The sequence below is a fragment of the Haematobia irritans genome, chromosome 2, assembly GCF_050003625.1.
Source record: "Haematobia irritans isolate KBUSLIRL chromosome 2, ASM5000362v1, whole genome shotgun sequence".
Lineage (NCBI taxonomy): Eukaryota > Metazoa > Arthropoda > Insecta > Diptera > Muscidae > Haematobia > Haematobia irritans.
This window is the reverse complement of record NC_134398.1, coordinates 100,640,465-100,655,782: the sequence shown is the minus strand read 5'-3', so window position 1 is coordinate 100,655,782 and position 15,318 is coordinate 100,640,465. Positions and strand designations below refer to the sequence as shown.

The following is a 15,318-nucleotide window of genomic DNA, read 5'->3' as shown; positions in this document are numbered from 1 at the left end:
ATATATATATATATATATATATATATATATATATATATATATATATATATATATTGTTCAGGTTGGCACCCTGTTAGTTTTTAGGTACAATGAATTGTAAAATACACCCCTGAAATTTATAACGAAATATGAAAAAATTGAAATGACATATAATTGAACGAAAGTTGCTCACTTACTTACTCTCTCGCTCAAATACCCGAAGGTACGAATACCCCCCCCAATAAATTAAATTTTAATTTATCTTTTTAAACCCCGAAATTTAATTGTGTTTTAATTTATTTCCCCCCTCATTGATAAATTATTTTATTTAATTCCCCGCCTTTTCATTGGTCCTTCGAACCGGATAAAACCGCCCGAGATTTAAAATAAAATAATTTATCATTGAGCTTCTCTTTTTAGAGCCCGAAAATCGATTGGTTATTTTGGTATTTTTTACCCCCTAAATTATTGGCTATCACCATTGTTTTCCCCTATAATATTCATCATACCAAGGTAAGGTTGTTGACATTTATTAGTGGTGAAAATAAAGTAAACAAAAGTGCAAGAATAACAAAAGAAATAAACGAAATAATAAATACAAAGTCACTCTTTCCTTTGCCTGTGTGTTGTTGTTGTGTTTCATTTGCCCATAAGCTTTGGTTTCTAACAACCAAACAAAACCAACAGCTTGCTTTATTACCCCCACTCCCGTCTCTCATATCCAGTAGTGTGGTTGACTGTTATACGTACATACGTGTGTGTTGCATTCAATTGTACACAGGTTGCATTACATGTTCGAGTGAGTTGTAACTGAACATTGCACAGTGGGCTCGATAGGAACAAAAGTTGTTCATTAAATAATTTTGAAAATTATTTTACATTGAAAAACAAATATTAAAATTAATGATTTTAATTAATTAATTATTGAAAAATATTGCAAGTAAGAGGCAATTGTGACTATTTTGTATAATAAATTAAATTGATATCGAACTAACCCCGTAGTTTCACCCGTTTGAAATATTTTTGATTCTTGCACATTGTATCGTATACTAATACGTAGTTTTGTTGCACAGTGGTGTTGGTATGACCAAAATTGAAATATTTTTTAATTTACGAAAAATATTCAAAGGCATTAAATATTTGTTTATTGCCAATAATAAAAAAAAATCATAACTTTTTTGAATTTTTTTGAACCCTATTTACGTTTGTTGTTGGAATTGAGTTCTGCAACCCCGTTTTCATACCAAATTAAACTTTTTACTCGAAATTTGAATTTTATTGAAAATAATAATGTCTGATATAAAGAATTTGATTAAAAGCGCAGACCGCTTAATTGATTTGGATATGTTCGTGACTTCGCTCAAGGAGGATGATCACACCGTCCACAGCCTCAACATTCATAAACAGGAAATTATTCGACTTTGGGAGAATTTCCGTGAAATTTATGAGGAATTGTGTGACACTATGGGTTCTAGTGATGATATTGCCAAAGTTAAGGCAAAATATATCGCAACATATAAGACGTATGTGCGTGGACTAGCCCTTATTGAGTCTTTAATTGAAAAGCTCAATGCGAAGAAGAAGTCTTCTAGTTCATCCCTTCCAATTCACCTTCCCCCTTGTGATACTGAGATTTTTTCTGGTGATTATAAATCTTGGCCTACGTTCCGAGACATGTTCTCTGCCCTATATAAAGATAATGAACATATCAGTAATATTCAGAAAATGTATTATCTGATGCAAAAGACGGAAGGTGAAGCCCGCGATATTATCAAAACATGTCCGATTACTAATGAGGGTTTTCAGATGGCTTGGAAAAATTTAGTCGATCGTTATGAGAACAAAAGGGTTCTTGTAAACGCCCAACTCAAGATTTTATTCAATCTTGCACCCGTTTTAAAGGAATCTGGCCCCTCTATTAAGCAATTGCAGCGTACTATGAGCGACTGCATAACTAATTTGTCTCTTTTGGGCATTGATACGAAGAATTGGGACGTTATATTTGTTTTCATATGTTCCACCCGTCTTCCTGAAGTTACCCTAGGACATTGGGAGCAATCTCAAGGGTCAAGTTCTGACCTACCTAAATGGGAAACAATGGATAAGTTTTTGACTGCTCGGTATCAGACCCTTGAGTCCGTCTTTGACATTAAAGGCGCCCATAATATTTCGACGTCTTCTGGTCCGAGTTATGTAAGAAAACCTACTAGCCCAAAGAGAAAGTCAATTACTAATAATAATGGTAATAGAAGTTTTAAGAGCTTCTCTACGATTATACCATCTAATTCTCAGCAGAAATGTCCTCTTTGTTCCGAATCGCATCCCCTACGATTATTCGAAGAATTTCTTCAAATGTCGGTTAACAATCGATTCGAAACCGTCAAGCGACTCAAATGTTGCACAAATTGTCTAGCTTCGTCGCACACTTTTAGCAATTGTAAGAGCTTAAATATATGTTTCTTCTGCAAACAAAAACATCATTCTCACTTGCATAGAAGGGAATCCTCAGCACAAGTAAGTCGAGATTCGAGCTCACGACCTGGAATCACCCGCGATATGGGAAATCCAGCCCGATCAGCTTCTGACGATGTTCCTTCTACATCAGAGGCTGCCCGTTCGTTGCAAACTTTTGCAACTACTATGGACACATCACAGTTTTCTACAGTTCTTTTGGGAACTACTGTGGTAGATTTGTGTTGTCATGGCGTGAAGTGTTCTGCTAGAGCATTGATCGATCCTGCCTCGCAAGCAACTTTTATTTCCCGAAAGTTGCAAAAGAAACTTGCTTTGCCGATATTCCTACTTATTCATTGTCACAGCTACTAGATGTAGATCTGCCCGAAGTCACGATGTGTGATCTAAAGTGTTCTCATATGGACCTTTTACTGGGTGGTGATATATATTCTCGGATAATGCATACTGATGTTCATAAGCACCCTAATGGTGATCTTATTGCCCAGAAATCAGTTTTCGGTTGGATCGTGACTGGCAAAGTCTCCCAAACCAAGCCCCTACAGTCGGTGGTATCATTTTACAGCCACATAGAGTTGAATGATCAACTTTCTAGGTTTTGGGAAATCGAAGATGTACCGAAAGTATGCACTATGTCAGAAGAGGATAGATGGTGTGAGGAATTATACCTACGAACGACTTATCGTAATGATAATGGTCGATATGTTGTTTCACTGCCTTTTAAGCGTGAATACCCCAAAGATTTGCAACTTGGTTTGTCCCGGAATAATGCCATTTCTCAATTTAAGCGAAATGAGTCGCGGTTAATGAGAAATCCCGAGCTGAAGATTCAGTATGACAGGGTACTACAAGAGTACGCTGATTTGGGACATATGACCATGATTGATGAGAATAAGGTAAATTCTTCTAATACTGTGTATTATTTACCCCATCACGCTGTTTTCAAGCCTGACAGCGCCACCACTAAATTACGTGTGGTGTTTAATGCTTCCAGTGTCACTTCTAATGGCGTTAGTCTTAATAACGTATTGTATACTGGACCCGTTCTACAAGCAAATCTAATTGTTTTGATTCTCCGATGGAGATTATTTAGATTTGTCTTCAATGCCGACATCGAGAAGATGTATAGGCAAATTCTGATTCATCCCGATCAGGCGTCATATCAGCGAATTGTTTTCCGTCTAGCCCCTGATGATATAATCCAAGATTTCGAATTGAACACGGTCACATTTGGTGTGAACTGTGCCCCATATCTTGCTATTCGGACCCTACTTAGACTTGCTGATGACGTCGAGGGTGAATTCCCGACTGCTGCGGAGATAATACGTTCGCAGATGTATGTCGATGACATTTTGGCAGGAGCTCACAGTTTAGATGATGCCATGAAGAGCCGTGATGAACTTATGGAAGTTCTAGGTTCTGCTGGGTTTAATCTAAGAAAATGGACTTCTAATGTGCAGGGTCTTTTGTTAGATTTACCCCCCGAATATTTATTGGATAATGACTTTTTGAATATTTCCAATGAAAGTACCGCCAAGACTCTGGGTTTACGGGGGGAATATTCCTATTCAACCGTCGAACGGAACGGACGTGTTTTTTCAATAGCGGATAAACTCATAGTAATAGGTACCTACTACGAATTTCAAGTGTGGTGGGATATTAAGCCACCATGCAGCGAAATTCCAAGTCATCCACTGGGTTGCTAACTTCAGGGCCCAGTGGACGGGTATCGACTGGAGTTATAAATCTGGGCAATGACCAAGAGTTAGGCCCAATTAGTCGACCTGTAGACGGGTCGACAGGTGGCGACACACTGACAAGTCGAACTTTTTCTAAGGTAACGACATCAAAAGGAGGTAATCCCTCACGAAAGAGATTCAAGGAACGCAGAAATGCTTTGTTTATCCTAAAGAAGTTAGGATCAGTCGACCCAAGCACGTTGTCGGCTAAACAAAGCGATTCCTTAAAATGGGCTCAAGGAATTCTTGAGACTGGAAAAAGGGAACGATCGCCGGATGAGCTGCCATCCTCCAAAAGGGATCAAAGATCGTTTGCCTCAGTTGCTAAAGATAGCCTTGTGATGGCTATCATTAATAAAGGAGCATTGGACGGTATGGTTCCAAAGCAAAAATGGGGGGAAATTGAGAATGCTCTATCTGTCGTCTACTCACAGGTACTGGAAAAGTTTCCCGGCCCAGATCCTCGACACCAAGAGGCTGGTTGGTATCAAGGACGATTTAAGCTAGTCGCATTTGAGGACCAGAGGTCTATAGAATGTTTTAAAGCTGCTCTGATACTAATTGGTGAAGTTTGGGAAGGAGCTGCTCTAGAGTTAGTCGAGAAGAAAGACATACCGGCTAGACCTAGAGCACATGCCTGGATACCTGCAAACCCTTCTGACCCTGAATCTATTTTAAATAGACTGAAACGATGCAATCCAGATCTTCCAACAGCTGATTGGAAGGTTGGCCGTTTGGATGAAGTGGATGGACCAAGACGGCATGCAGTGTTTATACTGAACACTCAGTCTTTGCCACATCTGGCAAAGTCCCAGGGCCGTGTATGTTATGGCTTTCATTATATCCAAATGAAGGTGTATAAAAACGATCAGCTAAAGGATTCAGAAATGGACAAGCCTCTGTCTGAATCAGAAGTAAGCGGATCCTCTTGCGAAGTCGAGGGAGATACCAAAGTTGAAGACATGGATAGATACCGTATGCGTGAGGAGGCTTCTATTGCCTCAGAACTCACCAAAGTCGAACCTATGGTTATTGCGAGAGTCACCGATATCTCTGAAGAGGACATTCTTGATGACTCGATCGAAGCGGCTGATGTGACGGTTGTTGAAAATCTCGATGGTCCTACGGATCCTCCAGATAAATCTTCATCATTGTAAGGCTGCATGTGCTGCCTTAAAAGTTCTCCTGATGAAAGGGGACATAGATATAGTTCTTATTCAAGAACCATATGTTTACAAAAACAAAATATGCGAATTAAGTACTCCGGGGTTCAAACTATTGCAGTATACTGGTAATGATGTAAATCGAGCCTGTATAATTGCTAAAAACGAGCTCAATTTGTTTCTGCTTCCCTCAATGTGCAATACAGACACTGTCGTTGCAAGTTTAGAAATAGCCAAATGCAAATATTGGGTATCTTCGGTCTACATGGGACATGACAGGGAGATGCCTCCATATGCCGTTAAGACCTTAGTGGAGGAGTCACTGGCGAAACTCATTATGGGATGCGATGCGAATGCACATCATAGTATATGGGGAAGTAGTGATACTAATGCAAGGGGAGAGTCGCTAATAGAGTTTATTTTGCGTACTAATCTGGTAGTTTGCAACAAGGGAGATGTCCCAACCTTTGTCACTAAAAACAGGCAAGAGGTTTTGGACATCACCTTGGCCTCGCAAGAACTAAATGAAATGATATCTGAGTGGCAGGTTTTAAGTGAACACAGCTTCTCAGATCATCGCTACATCAGTTTCAAATTTGATGTTCATATCACCAAGATCATATTTCCGCCAAATGTTAGGAAAGCTGACTGGAATAGGTATAGGGAATCGTTCAATATGATGATACCGGAAATAACAGAGACAAATATGAGAAATGTGCAAGATATCGAACACGCAGTGGAGCGGATTACTAAGGCCTTCAACATCTCACTGAAAGCTGCATGCCCTAGAGGAAAGCCAAGGGGGAAACATCGACCACCATGGTGGTCTACGGAATTAAGTAATATGAGGAAATCCTGCAGGAAGCTCTTTAACAAGGCAAAGTCCACCAGAGCCCCTGAGGACTGGGACGCTTACAAGAAGAATCTGAGAGGATACAAGCGAGAACTGAGAAAGGCTCAGCATAACTCTTGGAATGCTTACTGCAGCAGTATTGAGAATACGTCCGAGGCTTCCAGACTACGGAAGGTTCTAGCATCCACCAACTCCGCTCCAGGTTTCATTAAAACATCGGAGGACAATTGGACAACGTCCAGTAAGGAGACGCTGGAGGTACTATTGGACACACATTTTCCTGGAAATCAGACGGTTGAACCATGTACTGGCGGTGCCACAGTTGCTCAGCGGTCGTTTCCTGTCGAGGAAATTGTATCGGAAACTAGAATAAGATGGGCGCTAAATAGCTTTGGACCATTCAAATCCCCTGGACCTGATGGAATTACTCCGGCGGAGTTACAAGCTGTAACTGACAAAATTATCCCCTGGTTGTCGGTGATATATAAAGGATGTATCAACTTATCATATATCCCAGGAAAGTGGAGGGAAACAAAAGTCGTTTTCATACCTAAAGCGGGAAAAGCCTCTCACTCGAGGGCGAAGGATTTCCGACCAATCAGCTTATCCTCATTCCTACTTAAGACTCTGGAGAGGATGATAGATATTTATCTTAGAACTAGCATCGATTCAAGTTTGTTCTCGAAACGACAGCATGCATACTCGAAGGGCAGGTCTACTGAGACCGCACTACATGAACTAGTCAGCTTTATTGAAAGCTCACTATCTGTCAAAGAATACACAATCGTGGCGTTTCTAGACATCGAAGGGGCGTTCAATAATGTCCATCCGAGCTCGATATTAAATGGACTGACAACTCTGAATGTTGATCCATGTATACTCAGGCTGTTAGACGAACTGCTAATGAAGAGACGTATTTCAGCCACACTAGGACAAGCAAACATACAAAGGTATGTGAACAGAGGCACTCCCCAAGGAGGAGTCCTATCACCTCTTCTTTGGAATGTTGCTATAAATAGCCTTCTGGTTACTCTAGAAAAAGAAAGGATAAAAGTGGTGGCATACGCAGATGATGTGGCTCTGGCAGTCAGGGGAAAATTCCCATCCACAATCAGAGATATTATTCAGAGGGCCCTCCGGATGACTGAGAAATGGGCGAAAGACAATGGTCTTGGGGTAAATCCTGCAAAGACAGAATTAGTCATGTACTGCAACGATCGCAAAACTCCCACGGTTAGGCCTATTTCCTTAGGGGGTATTGAAATTCCCTTTGGTGAATGTGCAAAATACCTTGGCGTTATTTTGGACAGGAAGCTGAACTTTAAGCTTAATATTGAAGAAAGGGCGAGAAAGGCAACTGTAGCTTTGTACTCGTGCAAAAAGGCAATAGGAAAAAAGTGGGGACTGAAACCAAAAATTGTGCATTGGCTATACACGGCAGTGGTTAGACCTATAATGCTATATGGTGTTGTAGTCTGGTGGCCGGCACTTCAGAAACCGACTTGTTTAGATAAAGTTCAGCGTATGGCGTGTTTGTGTATTTCAGGCGCATTCAGCAAGACAGGAACAAATTCCCTTAATGTCGTGCTGCATCTATTGCCTTTAGACATTTTGGCCAAACAGTCAGCTGCAACAACGGTTGTGCGGTTGCGCGAACTATCGCTGTGGTCGGAAAAAGGTTACGGTCACAGTTCTGTCCTCAAAACAATGCCAGATGTGCCTAACGTAGTGGATTACACTTTGGCGAGTCCACTTTTCGACAAAAAGTTTGAGACTCTAATCCCCAACAGTGAGGCGTGGTGCACACAGACCCCGGGGAATAAAGAATATATAGATTTCTACACTGATGGCTCCAAATTGGATGGACAAGTGGGGTTCGGAGTATATTCTAATGATCTGGAACTTCGAATAGCGAAAAGATTACCTAATCACTGTAGTGTTTTTCAGGCTGAAATATTAGCAATAAGAGAGGTGGCGAATTGGCTGAGAAGTAATGTTCCAAAAAATGTGGGCATTAATATATACTCAGACAGTCAACCTGCAATAAAATCCTTGGACTCTGTGTTCCTCAACTCGAAAACGGCCATCGACTGCCGCAAATCTCTCAATGAGATGGCTGAGCAGTACAATATTCACCTAATATGGGTGCCTGGCCATAGGAACATACCGGGGAACTGCGAAGCGGATGAGTTGGCAAGGCTAGGGACTACCTTACATATTCCAGGGGAACTAGAATTTGTTGGTATGCCCCTAGCTACCTGCAAGCTCATGCTGCGTGAGAAGGCTGTTATGATGGCAAATGTTCGATGGGAGAATTGCAAGGGTTGTAACGACACCAAGCAAATATGGCCCCATTTCAACTTAAACCGCACACTAGATATGCTAATGTTCTCGAGACGTCAGATATCACTCCTGATATCTGCTATAACGGGTCGCTGCCTGATAGGCGATTTTGCAAAAACTATTGGCGCGAAGTATAATGACTATTGTATGAGCTGTCATGATGCGGAGGAAAAAGAATCAATTAAACACCTCTTGTGTGAGTGTCCTGCATTTTGTGTAAAGCGCAAGCAACTTTTAGGAGCATATAGCTTCAGATTACTGGCGGATCTGGAAAACGTTAACTTAAGCAGTCTGCTACTGTTTTTGGAACAATCTGGTTGGTTCAACAAAGAAAAATAATCAAGAAGGTTCAGCGGTTAAAACTAGAAGTGCCCATATGTAATAGGTACTTTTAGTTAATGTGGTATCACAATGGACTGAATAGTCTAAGTGAGCCTGAATCTTAATCGGGCTGCCACTTTAACCTAACCTAACCTAACCTGGGTTTACGTTGGAACGCTGGAAAAGATGTTTCTTTTTCAAGTTGGTTTCAGCCCCTACTAGATCTTCCGTCACCAAACGAGCCGTTTTGTCTGAGATAGCTAAATTGTTCGATCCAGCAGGTTGGCTGGCCCCTAAGATAATAGTTGCTAAGATTATAATGCAACAAATTTGGAAGGACAAAACAGATTGGGACGAATGTTTGAAACCCATGACTCTGAATAGATGGTTTGCGTTTTTGGACGATTATAGTGAAATCGAACGGATAGAGATCCCCCGATGGGTTGGTTTCAGCCCAGACCATGAAGTTCAGCTTCATGCATTTTGTGATGCTTCTGAGAAAGCATATGCGGCTTCACTATACGTCCGAATTAAAAACGCCCCTGGTGATTATGTCACGCATCTGCTCGCAGCACGAACTAAGGTAGCGCCAATCAAGGTTGAATCCTTGCCCCGTTTAGAGCTCTGCGGTGCAACTCTATTGGCTGATATGGTTGAGACTATTCGCTCCGAGCTGAGTCTCCCAGAAATTGAGACATTCTATTGGACTGATTCGACGATAGTTTTGTCGTGGCTTCAGAAGCCCCCGTGCCACTGGCCTACGTTTGTTGCGAATCGAGTAGCTAACATCTCTACGAAAATCGGTACTAGTAATTGGCATCATGTTCTGTCACACGATAACCCCGCTGATATAGCCTCGAGAGGTTCTTCAGCGCGCGATCTTCTAACAAATAACCTTTGGTGGAAAGGTCCAGCTTGGTTATGTCGCCCTCGCTCCGAATGGCCAAAATCTACGTTTAGAATCATGACGAATCTTGAGGCTAAACCGATTCAAGTCAATTTGAACCAATTATCCCCTCCTGAGGATATTTTGGCCCGTTTCTCTGATTTATCCAGAGCCCTGAGAGTTTTGTCATATGTATTCAGATTCTTACATCGAATACACCCGAAGTTTAAATCGACACAGACGCATTCATCCTTCAACTTGGAACAGGGTGAGATCAACTTTGTGAAAGGTCGTCTTGTTGTCCTCTGCCAGCGTCGACATTTCCCTGAATATGTGGCGCTGGAGAACAATGCGCAGTTATCTCGAAAGAGCCCTCTGTTGAATTTCAATCCGTTTATAGATTCTGTTGGATTTATGCGGATGAATGGTAGACTTGCGCGTTCCCCTACTCTCACCTATGACGAGAGATTCCCCAAAATTCTACCCTATGATGCCCGGTTTACCAGATTGTACCTGGAGTACATTCACAAGAATACGGTGCATGGTGAAAATGCATTAATGTTGAGATTAATGAGATTGGAATTTTGGGTACCCAGAGTGAAGAATCTCGTAAGGACAATCATCCATAATTGCCGTGCATGCGTATTGTTTCGGAAGAAAACTGTAGACCAAATTATGGCCGCTCTTCCCCCTGAGAGAACTACACTGTCTCGCCCGTTTACATGCACTGGAGTCGACTTTGCAGGCCCCTTTGATATAAAGACCTACATTGGTAGAGGTTGCCGTATCACTAAGGGATATGTGCTTGTGTTTGTCTGCTTTGCGACTAAGGCAATTCATTTGGAAGCGACAAATGACATGTCGACTGATTGTTTTATTGCTGCATTCACCCGATTTTTCTCCCGAAGAGGCTGCCCTTCTAAGATGTTTTCGGATAATGGGACATCTTTTGTAGGAGCTTCTAATGTTCTTGGTAGAGACCAAGCCCGATTTCTCGCTGAAGTGAAGCAAAATCTTATTTCGCTTAACGCCTTCCAATTATTAGAATGGAAATTTATTCCCCCTGGTGCGCCACATATGGGTGGTCTTTGGGAGGCAGGAGTTAAGAGTTTCAAGACTCATCTTAAGAAAGTGTCTCACGCTCAGAAGTTTACTTTTGAAGAGTTCAGCACAATGCTAGCTAGAATCGAGGCATGCCTTAATTCTAGGCCCCTTAGTCCTATGAGCGATAATCCAAACGATTTGGCTCCTTTGACCCCAGGACACTTCCTTATAGGTTCTGCCCTTCTCTCCCCACCGGAGCCCGACACGGCAATTGAGTCGTTAAGTTATGTGAATAGATGGCAGAAACTTAAGGTCCTTTCTCACTCTTTCGCCAAAAGGTGGAAAGAGGAATATCTCGTTGAACTCCATAAGCGAAATAAGTGGAAATTTCCTCAAAGAGATTTTGCCGTTGGTGACCTGGTGGTAATCAGGAAAGATAATTTGCCTCCACCCGAGTGGAAAGTAGGTAGAATCGAAAAGATCTACTTAGGCCCCGACAACAAAGTGCGAGTTGTTGACATCAGGGTTGGAAATTGTACTATTACAAGGCCCGTTGTCAAACTCGTACTACTACCTGTTGATGGACAAAATTAATAACCATTTCTTTTCTTTGTGTGTGTGCTGTCCCATCTTTTATTTTCGTATTTCCAGACATGTCTGGCCCATCACGTCGTCTCAAAAACGAGCGCCCTGAGGTAGAAGTGGACGTCGCCCAACCAAAGTAGAAGTGTGGTGAGGTGAGATGCAAAGTGTGTCTGCAACCACACGCACTCCGCCTATGCCCGCGTTTCCGAGCTATGGACCCTGCAAGACGTCGTAAAGCCGTAATGCAATTCGGCTATTGTTTTAATTGCTTGGCGGAGTCACACAAAAGGACTGATTGCAGGAGTCGGGAAAGGTGTATGGAGTGCTGTGGTGAGCACCACACAATGCTCCACCCCAGATTTGTTGGGAACCAGCGGAAGCGCGAAGATCCCCCCAGAACCGTCGCTAGTCGACCCCAAAAGGTGAAGAAGGCTCCTAGAGCTATCAGACAGCCACCGCAACGTGACTCCCATCAAAGGCGCTCCGATGATGCTCGGCGCCGTAATAATGCCTCCAGGAGGGTAGCACGAAACCCAGAGACCCAGCAGCAGAGAACCATCAGTGGACGATGCACCTGTGGCCACAATCCGACCAACTCCACCACAGTTAGCCCCAATACCGGTCAAGGGCCGGCTACTATTGTGATTCACGTCCATTCTGGGTCCCACTGAATTTGAATTTATTTATTTATGTTTTTTGTATTTGTATGTCCATTTGAATTGTAAATTGAATTCTCGTTTTTTATTGTCCCCTAGCTCCTGCTTGCCCCTATGTTGCATTCCTGCAAGGGGGGCGGGATGTTCAGGTTGGCACCCTGTTAGTTTTTAGGTACAATGAATTGTAAAATACACCCCTGAAATTTATAACGAAATATGAAAAAATTGAAATGACATATAATTGAACGAAAGTTGCTCACTTACTTACTCTCTCGCTCAAATACCCGAAGGTACGAATACCCCCGCCAATAAATTAAATTTTAATTTATCTTTTTAAAACCCGAAATTTAATTGTGTTTTAATTTATTTCCCCCCTCATTGATAAATTATTTTATTTAATTCCCCGCCTTTTCATATATATATATAGAGTAACCTATACTGGGTACAGCCAGAAAACAAATTCGTTGCCTATGTCTATATATTGATTTTTAGAAGGCATTCGGCACACCTGGTGCCGGACTTTATTAGTTCATTGGATTTAATCGAGTCTGATAGCAATTGTGAAACTTTAAAGGCAACATTATCTGATCCCACAGAATTACCATGTTCCATTGACGAGAAATCGGATGTTATGTTACCCCTTACTGTAAATCAGCGGTCTAAACTTGATATGGTAATCGAAATGTTTCCAAATTTGTAATGTACAGTGGACGAATATATTAGAAAAGTGTGTACACATTGTGACACACCCTGTATATTCAATGATAGGTACAAACGTTGCCCTTCAGCAACTCCCTATATTTTCTAAAAATCAAGATTCAATATTAGAAGACGACGGGAGCCATTAATACACTAGCTAACAGTCGGGATTTGGGGGGATTCTTGATATATTTTCTAAAAATCAAGATTCAATATTAGAAGACGACGGGAGCCATTAATACACTAGCTAACAGTCGGGATTTGGGGGGATTCTTGTCTTCTAATTACCGATCTCAGGCTATTTACATCACACATTATTATAGACTCCCTGACAACAAAATAAAATGAACTTTAATTTTAAATGGACCTATATAGCCATAGTTCACACAAAATACAAATAGAAGAAAGCCCCTCTATGGTTAAAATATGAGATTGAAAGAAAAAAATGCGAGCTATTGACTTTAAAGTGCTATTATAAAATGATCTCCCAGATGGAGAGAGATCTTCGCCGCTTAACCCGCTCCTGCCATATTCCTGGGGCGATAATTAAATATAGAAATTTCCATGAACCCACATTCTGTCGTACCCTAACCTTCTATACCATACAGGAAAAACTCAAACACGTTTAGTTATTCATAATAATTCCATGAAAATTCATAATTTTATTTCAAAACACAATTTTATGTTGAAAGTTAATTTTCGAAATAATATTAGTCAATGATGTCGTATATATTCATAGTTTATATGTAACCGAAAAATTAGTGAAAATAGAAAAGTTCAGAAACTACAATAATATTAGCGTTTGAGCATAAATTTCCTACGATAATCTAATAATTACTATATTAATATAAAAATTTGTTCTATTTGTGGATATTTTCAATTCCGATATATTTCAAGAAAAAAAAAACGTTAGAGTCGTAACACTCTTCAAAATTATTATGTTCACTTAATTCGTTAAATTTTACAATGTTATGAATTTGGATAAAAAGATCAAAATAATAAACAACCCAGTGGTAAAAATTCAAACCCCTTACCAAAAGATCGATTATGTTCTTGGGAAATTTGAAAGATTAAGTAAGTATGTTGTATGTAAACACACATATAGTTGACAATGCTACTACTTATACCTTAGCATTGAAAAATCGAACAGAATGTAATTCCATCAAAACTTAAACAAATAAAAGCTATTACATAGTCATCTAGTTGGTTCGTAGTGGGACAACCAGTGCTTACGACTTCCACTTACTGGGTAAGGGGTCTGTAATTAGGAATAAAAACTCAAAAATTTGCTAGGCAACGTTTCCAAGCAACATTGGTTTTTGTTTGTTCGTTTTTTTCAGTTTTCTGAAAAATTTTTCGGGCATAAATAAATTTTTATTTACATCTTTTTTTTTTCTTTTCCAGATTATCAATTATTTTGTATTGAGTTGTACATCCTTTCCAGATATACAGCTAGACCTCGCCTTACGTCGCAGATACGCTCCAAACAACACGACGCAAAGTGAATTATGAGTTTCTATGGCAAATCATGCAAAGATTGGAGACAGATAACAATGATAACAACGCAACTTCGAAAATCTAACGACGCAAAGTGAAAACTAGTACTAATTCAGCAGCGACGCAACTTCGAAACAACGCAAAACGAAACGATGCAAAGCGAGGTCTAGGTGTATATGTGTAAAGGTAAGTGTGAAAAGAATTAATTGAAATATGGAGGGATTTTCGTCCAGAAATTTAAAGCGATTAGCGCGTAAGGAAGAAAATAATTTTAGACCGATTTCCCTGCGTTAATTAGCACCTTTCCAAGCGCCAGATTCAGGGGGAGCCAGGGAGCCATGTGCCAGATTCAGGTAATATTTCTTATATAACTTTCTATTTGTATATTTATTGACTAATAATATATAATCTTTTATTTCAGATGATGTCAAGACGGAAGAGTACACAGAAAAAGATTATATAGCGGAAATTAGTCGGTCAAAAACTTCAAGGGTCGCCATTTTCGCAAAGTTTGTGTGAAAAAAAATAAAAATGTAATGAATAAATATATACCAGTTATAACAGTATTACCTAGTATTAAATATTGTATAGAAATATTATTACCAAATATATATTAATTGTTATAATATATAAAACCAAAAAAATAGTTATTTAGAATATTATTTGCATATTTTTAGGAAAAAACTATAAAATACATCATATATTTATAGTTTACCGGCGAATCCGGTGGTAAATAGGGGTGCTTAGCTCTAGATTACTTTTATAAATAGAAAGTAAAACTGGTTTACTCCATCGTTCCCATTACCGAGTAAAACACAATATTCAATAATCGTCATCCGAAGCCCTTAAGCGTTGGTAATGCCGTTGTAATGGGCTATCATTATGCTTTCATTTACCTTGTCATGGAAATTGCGAAGTACTTGACTGCCTATGACACGCCAATGTAAAAGTAATGCGGAAAATTGATCGGAAACGTGGAGTAGTTGTCTCGAAAAAATCGGTAGATATAATCGATTTGGTAATGACGTTTTTACCACTGGGAAGAGTACTTTTATCCATAGAAAGAAATTGGAGTATGGCA

At 40.2% G+C, this 15,318-nt stretch overlaps 1 long non-coding RNA gene across 1 annotated transcript; it reads left to right on the top strand.

The window, feature by feature from the left end:
- Positions 1-338: 338 nt before the first annotated feature.
- LOC142223509 (uncharacterized) lies at positions 339-14,788 on the top strand. The gene is made up of 3 exons (XR_012718762.1): positions 339-492; positions 14,145-14,590; positions 14,659-14,788. It is a non-coding gene; the product is annotated as an uncharacterized LOC142223509 (long non-coding RNA).
- The last annotated feature ends 530 nt before the right edge of the window (positions 14,789-15,318 follow it).